Genomic DNA, 9394 nt, shown 5'->3' on the forward strand with positions numbered 1-9394 from the left:
GACCTTCGTTGCCTGGTGGCCAGATTCTTTGAAGTTAATGATGTACATAGTTTGTATGTTTTTAAAATTTTTATTCAAGTGAGAGAGCTTATTAACCAGGGTGAAATTTCTCATAAGATATTTTTTAATAAGAAAATATTTCTTCTAAGAATTTGGCTCACATGATTATGGAAACCAAGAAGTCCCACAATCTGCTGTCTATAAACTGTAGACTCAGGAAATTAGGAGTATAAATTTCAGTCTGATTTTCAAATACTGAAAGTAGGAGAACTGATAGTATAAGTTCCAGTCTGAGGACAGGAGAAACCCAATGTCTCAGCTCAAGCAGCCAGGAAGAGAGAGATGAGTCAACCTTTCTGTATCTTTTTGTCTAATTCTGGCTCTCAATGGGCTAGTTGGATGAGGCCCACTTACCCTAGAGAGGACAGTTAGTTTTACTTAACCCTACCAATCAAATGCTAAGCTTCCCTAGACACACCTCTTCCAGACATTCCGGAAGTAATGTTTAACCAGATATCTGGGCACTTGTGGTCCAATCTACTTGACTCATAAAATTAAGCACCAGAAGTCCATCCTTGTCAACTGGGTATCTGTGAAACTCTGGTGCTCACTTCAACAGCACATATATTAAAATTGGGACGATACAGAGAAGATTAGAATGGCCCCTGCGCAAGGATGACATGCAAATTCGTGAAGCGTTCCATATTTTCAGATGCAACTAGAGACCATGCTAAGTGAAATAAATCATACCTGCATATGTAAACATCGTTTGTCTCCCTTGTGTAAGAACCTGGAAGAGTAAATAAAATCTGAAAGATGCAATAGATACTATGAAAGGGAACAAAACTGTCCAAAGGAAAGAAATAAGGGAAAGGAGAAAAGGGAAAAAGAAATATGTATGTGTATACATAGGGTAGCTTGGATAATTGTACTGCTAATTTCTGCTGGTGTACTGTAAAGAGCAGTTAATGCTTAAATTTTTTCCTCTCTTTTTAATTTTTTTTGACCAACTCTGTGCTTTTGTCTGGTAATCTGAACAACTAATTTTGAAGACAACAATACACAGTATAACTGTTGAATTCCTATTATTTTGTTTAGTGAAATTCTGTATCATTTCTTTTTTTTTTTTTACTATTCTTTAAAAAATTTTTAAAAATTTAAAAAGAACCCTGTATACTCAATCTCCTAATAAAGACAATAAGAAAGTCGTAATTCTGCCACACACACACACACACACACACACACACACACACACAACTATCCTGCAAACAATAAAAATATGCACTAACTCCTTTCCCAGAAAAGAAAGTAAAATCCTTGATGTCCATGGTACTTAACTATTACAATATAAAATTAACAAGACAAATACCATGATATAAAGTCATAATGTTATGAAACATTTTATGTTGTATCAGAACATAAAAGGGAAGAATACAAATATATTTGAAATAAGGAGGAAATACTTGTGACAGTTTCAGTCCTTTCTGTAGCTGGTCATACAGTCTCATAGTGCTATTTATAATCACCTTCTTCAGGTACCCTGCATGCTGTATTCCCTTTACCTTCACAAAGCACCATAATTGGGCATGGTTCTTTACCCAGTGGGGTGATCCATATCTTCATTCCTGAACAATCTCGGTTATTAGTGATCCTACCTTGATTGACTGTAATTGTCCCTGATCTTATCACCGAGCACAATGATATTAAGATCTGCCCTAAGGGATCAACTGTATTCCACACATAACTCTTGTGGAGTGATAGTCCCATTTCCCCTGGCAATCACCCAGCCATCACAGTAACTTCTTTCTTTGCTTGTTCATTTGGAGGCATGCAAAAACCCCACTTAACAGTATGGTCTTAGCTTCTACTTCAATGGAATCATTGTTGTGTCTCCTAATGGAAACATTTGTCCCTTTAGAACCAAGACCTCTAGGCCAGCGAGAGTATATGGTCATAGATAAGGTAGCAAAGCTTTTACTGCTATAAAGTAGTAGTATGTCCCTCCTAATTTCTTTCTCTTTCTTTCTTTTTGTGAGACAGGGTCTTGCTATGTTGTTCAGGCTGATCTTCAACTCACTATGTAGCCCAGTCTGGCCTTGAATTCACAGTTATCCTGCCTCACCCTCCTAAGTGCTAGGATTACAGGCATCTGCCACCACACCCAATTCCCATTTCCATTTTATTTCTGGACAATGGATCCTGTAGGAGAAATAACACCATATACTGGAGGCTAACTCAGAGCCTATACAAACTTCTAGGGAAACTTGCCCACCCTTATATGGTATTGTCTCCTAGCTGGGGCTATAACAGCATTTTGAAAGGACATCCTACTGTCCTATCGGATGACAGAGAGAGTGGTTTCCCAAAAGAATAGTTATTTGGGGATGATATCAGCCTCTTGCTCCAGAATCTTCAAGGGCACCTTGGGGCCTACCAAAGGCTCCAGGCACTGTCTCTGTCTGTCGGTGGTACCTCACCTTGGATCTCTTGGGTCATATGGCTACGTGGCACAGCCGTTTCCATAACAACCTGGACCTGTTGAGCATTTCCTTGCTTTGAGCTCTGCTCAAAATATACAGCTTTTGGCATCGCCTTATAAACATATACTGTCACACTCAAATGAAGAGTGTGTGCCTCTGAAACAGAAAGAGGCCAGCTAAGCGTTGTACAGATTTTTTGCTTGTGGGAGGGGTTGGATATAACAACTTCTCTGCAAAAGAAAGCCCTTGGGTATTCACTGCAGCAAATGGCCATTGATTTGTGTTTTCCGTTTTCTGTCTTCTGACAAGTAAATGTTTTATCATTAAGTCTAGAGTAGTTGTTACTTTTTACTAGCATATTCAGTGCAGTGGATTCAATTGATAGCTTGTAGAAGGGAAAGGTATTGGGGATCTCTATAAATAAATTATGACAAAGGACTGCAGAGTTGGTAGAGTACTAAGGTAGAAGTTATGTTGCTGGCTTTGCAAAGTGAAAGAAAACTGATTCTAGTGGGTCCCATTGATAGATATGGGAGAAAAAGCATTTTCCAAATGAATAGCTCTTTTCTTAAGCAATGAAATCACATCTGGTAAAGCAGCTGCAGTTGAGCAACATCTGTTCAAGCTTAGAATAACCCACTGTCCTTCTCCAAGATCTACCTGTCTAATTACAGACTAAACAGCATGTTGAGTGGGGATGTGGAAGACACCTCTTCACCCTTCAAGTGCTTGAGAGTGGCATTGGTCTCTGAAATCCCTACATTCCCCATCAGGTAACCAGTGAGAGTATTCTGACAGCTACTAAGGATATATTTCCATTTTGCATTTCATAACTGGGGAAATAACTACAGGGTAGATCTGAGGACTCACTGGACCCACTGAAATGAGGTAAAATTCCTTCCTTCGTGTGACCTTGATAAGCACCTGCTTTGAGTTATCTGCCATGGTGTCTCCTGGAGTCAGTGTCAGTGCAGAGCTGGAGTCCCATAGACACTGAGAAGTGTGATCATTTCCCTGCCCAGAGCACAGGTAGCCTGGCAACAGGCCATGTGTAGACTCCTTGGATAGAAAGAGTAACAATGTAAGTTTTTTTATAGGGTGTCAAAGTCTGTGATACTGAGAAGTAGAGTGTTCTCCACAAGACTCATGTGCTCAGAGATGGGGCTTTTAGAAAGCTATGGACACAAGGCTACTGTGCTCATCTGTGAACTGATCCATAATCAATTAGCCAGCTCTCCCCACCATTGCTGAATCCACATGACTGGATGTGCCACTGGGAGGCAAAGCCTAGTTGGGAGCGGCAACCATTGGAAGAGTAACCTGGAAGGTGCGTCTCCCTCTTCGCCTTCCTCTCCACTTCCTGGCCCCCATAATGTGAACAGCTTTCCTGTGCAGCAGGCCCTCCCAGTAGGCTGTTTCTGCCTTTGAGCCAGCCCACCATGGACTGAGACTTCTGAAACTGGGAGGCAAAAGAAACTTCTCCATTAAGCTGTGAGTGTTGGGTATTTTGACCCAGCAATGAGGAGGGTGACTAAGACAGGGCCTTTCCTCAGGAAGACCCACCTCTCCTTCAGTCAAAGGGTTTAGGTCTGTAAATTGACTTGTGTCTGGGAATTGATGGTTTTTATGCATTAAGACTAGACTTTTGTTTATTTGTGCTGGAAACTTTCAGCCTATATTGATAAAATAAGAATCTGACAGGCTTCCTATCTATTTCAATTCTGTGAATTCCATGATCAATTAGCCAGGTAACACACACACACACACACACACACACACACACACACACACACACACGTATGTTGCAGAACATCGGGCAAGGAGAAAACATGGTAGATTGCTTATATGAAGACAGATGAGACCTGGGCCTACAACTTGCCCATGTGATTTGGAACAAAGTACTTTCCGTCATTGGGCTCCATTTCTTTCCTCACCAGATGGCCTTAAGAAACCCTCTCCTGTTAGGAAACTAGGTGCCTGTTTGGTTTTTTGTTGTTTTGTTTTGTGAGAAGGTCTTGCTGTGTAGTTCAGCCTAGGCTTGAATTCACTATGTAGCCCAGCCCGGCCTTGAACTTGTGATCCTCCTACCTCAGTGGCAGTTTTAAACTGACTGTTGCTTTGTTTGTTCTGCTGTTTTCATTTCTCCTCCCATGGTACCCTTAGAATTGGGTAAAGTAACACCTTTCCTAGTGTTGTCTGGGACTTCAGATGGGATGACGTTCCTCTTCTGGTCTGCTTGTCTGGGTTGGGGAGATCTAGCATTGCAAAGAATTTATAATTCTGAAGGAACTTCTTCCTGCCTGTCTGAAGTGAGCAAGGAATGTTGGCTGGGCCAGGCAGGTACAGATCTGAGCCCACATCCGCACCCCACCTGCTGGTGCCCTCCCCTGTACCTCCAGGACAGCCTTCAAAACTCCACAGACATCCCCCTGCTCCCGCCCTATGGGAAAGCACAGCTTGTCCTGGTGCACAGACATCCTGCTCCTGTCTGTGCACAGCCCCTAGGGATAGCCCTATGGCAGAAGATGGTGGCAGAACTGGCAGTGGCAGGACAGGCAGCAGGTGAGGGAAGTCCTGGGGCACGACCAGCTCTTCTGATCCAAGAGATTTAGGGACTAAAAACATGACACAAGCCTCGGGTATTTATCTGAGGAAATTCTTAGGGAGGCTGATCTGTTTGAGCAATGACAGCTCATACATATTACTGGGCTGGAAAGATGGGCCAGGCATGTCCCGAACCAGTGGGTCAGTCAACGAAGGTCACCTGGGGGAGGAGCGGGGAATTGAAGAGGGGGCGAAGGACAGGAGACGCGAGAAATGGAGACAAGACAGGATTCTGATCAAGTCTCTTTTATTCAGGGGAGGTGCTGGATATATATAGTGTAGGCATAGGAAAATGACGTCGGCGGGTAAAAGGCACAAGTAACTAGGCAACCGGATTATAACAGGAAGTCCCACCTCCGGGGCATAGCAGGAGACTTATGGGAAATAGGCGGGATGAGAAGGACCATAAACTTAACTCAGCAGGGGAATAGAATGAATACCAGTTAATGACCTCCCACACAGGCAGTATTACATGTATTGCTTTTTTTTTTCCTAAATAATTCTCATGGGCTCCATTTTATAGATGTAGTGACTGACATACAAGAAAATAGAAGATCACTATTTCTCTTCCACAGTACTAAATCCCAAAGGCAAGACAGATGGAGGGCTGTTACCTGCCTGCGATGCCTGCCCACTAACAGTGCGTTACTTGTACCATCCTCCCAGGACCCTCTGCAGAGAAAGAGCTGTGCCAGGTTCGAGGAAGGGGCTGGGTGCCTGCTCACCTAGCTGGATGACCTCTCTGAGATGGAGGCTGTGTCGTCTCATCTTGCTCCTTTCCCTGAGGGTACAGACCTCCGGAAACCATTGCTGAGAACTCCCAGCAAAGAGAAGTCTTGCACCAAAGCAGAGAAAAAAAAGCTGGCAGGGCGCCTGCCTGTGCAGGTGCAGGAGGGTCTCTGCTCACTCACGCCTCTGGTCCTTCCCACCTCCTCCATGATGCTTTCTCCTGAAAGTTCACTGGATCAGGATTCAAAAAACCACATCCCACTTTTTCAAGTCACATGCCTTGTCAATAAGATGCTATTTACCTTCTTGGGAATCAGGTTTTCTGACCCCTTAAAGGAGGGGGGCTGGAGTCCCAGCTCCTGAGGGTTTCTGTCAGTGTAGACATTTGGAGATGCTTCAGTTGCAAAGACTACTTTGAATTGGTTTGATATCTTAGCTCTTCCATGCTTATCTACCAGCCATGAACCTGTGGCTCCCTGTGGCCCCACTGGTCTCACCCAGAACCATGCTACCAAAAATGAAGATGGAAAGTCTGCAGTGGCTACACTTCTGCAACCACATTTCCAAATAAGACCAACCTATCCCTAAATACTCCCACCACTGATTCCAGACCATCCGCAGTACTGACCCTTACTCAGAAAACCAGTCTGCTTTTGGTTTAAGATGCCAGGGCATGGCCCCTTCCTCACCCACTGGCAAGAGGGTGCCATGAGGCCAGACACCCAGTAGGCCTCTTTTGTAGTTATATTTCTCTTGCCTGCCAGTGGCTCACTGGAGGTGAATAGCCTTGAATGACTCACTGGTCTCCAGGCCCTCAGACTCATGCTGGAGCTGAGGCAAGGAATAAGATCCTGGCCTATTGCCGTGATGCTATTGAGGTCCCTAGGTCTTCTTTCCATTCTCCTGGAGTGCTGCTCATCTCTCATGACGGTCTCTGCCTGTCATAGCCTTTCAGTGTCATATCCTGCCCACACCAAAGAGGACTGGGTGCTTCTACAGAAAACAAGCCAGGCAAACACACTGACTAGAAGAGACCTTGACATTGGGCAATCAAATCAAATTTCATAAGATATTCTGGCAGCCCAGGATTTGGAGTTGATATAATAAGACTGTCCCGGTTACTTTTCTGTCATTGCTGGGACAAAATACTTGACACCCAAAATTGGGAAATGAAAGATTTATTTAGCTCACTGTTAGTGGAGTTTTCAGTCCATAATCAGCTGGTTACAAAGCACAAGGCACATGGCAGAGGGCAGCTGTTCATGACAGTGGAAAACAGCAAAACAGCAAGAGCAAAAAGGGACAAGCAGCAGCAGAGAGCAAGTCTCCTTTCCTTACATGGTGTCTTAGTTACTTTTTTACTCATTGCTGGGACAATTACCCAACACTCAAAATGAAGGAGGAAAACTTTATTTATCTCCCAGTTTGTGGAGGTCTCAGTTCACACTCCACTGGCTCCAAGGCAAACGGCAGAAAACAATGAAGAGCAGCAGCTGCAGCGTCCATCGTGCCTCTTCTTTTTTTTTTTTTTTCCATAATTTTATTGAGAAACAAATAGCAATGAGACAGTTTCAAACCAAACTGGCAGAACAGTTTCAATAATTAACACATTGCATACATTCTTCCTAGTGGTTATTTGCTGTACAAGATGTGGACATGATATTCTATTTACAAACACTATTAAAACAAATCCCTCTATTCATTAAGAGAATGTAACTATATATCTACCCCAACCACTTAGAATACACAGATACAGAATGGACATTCATCGGTGTACCCCATTTTTCCTAAGTTCCGTTACTGAATATTATAGCTGTGTAAACTCAGCAAAATATTCTAAAAGAGTCCAGTAGCCCATAATAGTATTGGGTCTTCTGCTTGATTGGCAATGTCAGAAATTGTTGACCTGAGTCCCTTACAGCTCAACATAACACCATGGCTTTACTTCTTATACTTTGTTTTTATACTTTTCTGCTGGATAGTTAAGACCAAGGTAAAGCAGGACCTATGCAACAAAAGTTGTACTCATGTCCGCATCTTGTACAGCAATTAACCACTAGGAAGAATGTATGCAATGTGTTAATTATTGAATCTGTCCTACCAATTTGGTTTGCAACTGTCTCACTGTGATTTGTTTCTCAATAAAATTATAGGAAAAAAATATTATGATAAAGTAAAAAAAAAAAAAGTTGTAGCTTTTGAGTCTGATAAGATCAGTGAAATCCCCTCAGGATTTATCCTGAGATCCTGCACCTCAGATGGTAGAACCTTTGTCAGTGTCAGCCATGTGGATGAGTCACTGCCATTGCTTGGCCAATGTGCTCTCTGTGAAAGCCTGAGAGAATATTTTCTCTCCATGTGACTCTCCTTAGACACACTCTACATCATCAGTCACTTTCCTCTTTGGCCCCATAATCTTGATCAGAAAATTTGGGACACGACCAAGTTACATGACATTACAGTACCAGTTCTCATATGTCCTGAGTCTTTTTGTTTGTTTTTTAAATTTATTTCATTATATTTTATTGAGTAAAAGTAGCAATAACACAGTTTCAAAACTGATTAATAGGACAGTTTCAATAATTAATACACTGCACATTGTTATCTTCTTAGTGGTTATCCATAGTACAAGATTCAGACAAGATGTTCTATCCAAACACTATTAGTACAAATCTTTCCTCATTGAATTATGTGAAAGTAGCTGTATATCTATCCTAACTATTCTGCGTATACAGAAACAAAATGGTCCTTCCTATGTATCCCATTTTTTTGTTTAGTCCTGTCAGAGATGGGTATTCCATTGGCATCTAAATATTATAGGCGGCGGGTGGGGGAGCGAGGCTCCAGGAGAAACTTAGCTACTAGTGTGGCAGGGTCATGAAGAAGAGGCGGTGGCGGGAACGAGGAGGTGGTGGCGGGGGTACGAAACTGCGGTAGCTGACGGCAGGGCTGGTGGTGTGAGGCGTGGGAAGGGCGTAGGTCCTAGCCCTCTCTCGGGCAGCGGCCGGGCCTCGGGGCTGAGCGCGGCCGTGGAGCCGCCTCCCCGGGACCCCTGGCTCCGCCGTGTTCCGCAGGGCGCGCCTTAGCGTGAAGCCGAATGTCAGGCCCGTGGTGGCGCCTGGAGCTCCGCTGTCGCCAAGCCGCAGCGTGGGCAGGAGGCCGCCAGGCCACCAGAACCTGCCGCAGAGCCCGCTCCGAAGCCAGCGAAGCCCACAGATGTGCCCGCGGCGGATTTCGGGGGAATGGAACCCCAGGAAAAGGCTCCCAAGAGCAGTGATGAAAAGATTGGTGGTGAAAATAATGTTGAAGAATCCTGTACATCATCCTCTTCTGTTTCCCAGAGGAGACAGCAACTATCAAGTACTTCTAGTCCTGCTAAACCTACTGTCAGTGCTCCTTCACCATCTCCTCCCTTATCTACAGCTAATCAAGATGTTTCACAGCCAAGCCCCATTCCAACAAAAGAGAAACCACCATGCTCAGACAGATACCGAATATACAAAGCCCAGAAACTACGGGAAATGTTAAAAGAAGAATTGAGAAAAGAGAAGAAACAGTGGAAAAACAAATATGCCATAAAT

At 43.7% G+C, this 9394-nt stretch overlaps 1 non-coding gene and 1 pseudogene across 1 annotated transcript; both read left to right on the forward strand.

The window, feature by feature from the left end:
- Positions 1-603: 603 nt before the first annotated feature.
- LOC111814210 lies at positions 604-710 on the forward strand. Its single transcript, XR_002819255.1, has one exon. It is a non-coding gene; the product is annotated as a U6 spliceosomal RNA (small nuclear RNA).
- Positions 711-8690: 7980 nt separating this feature from the next.
- The window catches only part of LOC101577905, a 113473-nt pseudogene continuing 112769 nt past the window's right edge, over positions 8691-9394 (forward strand).

This window comes from Octodon degus, unplaced genomic scaffold (genome assembly GCF_000260255.1).
Source record: "Octodon degus isolate 3935 unplaced genomic scaffold, OctDeg1.0 scaffold00008, whole genome shotgun sequence".
In the NCBI taxonomy this organism is placed as follows: domain Eukaryota; kingdom Metazoa; phylum Chordata; class Mammalia; order Rodentia; family Octodontidae; genus Octodon; species Octodon degus.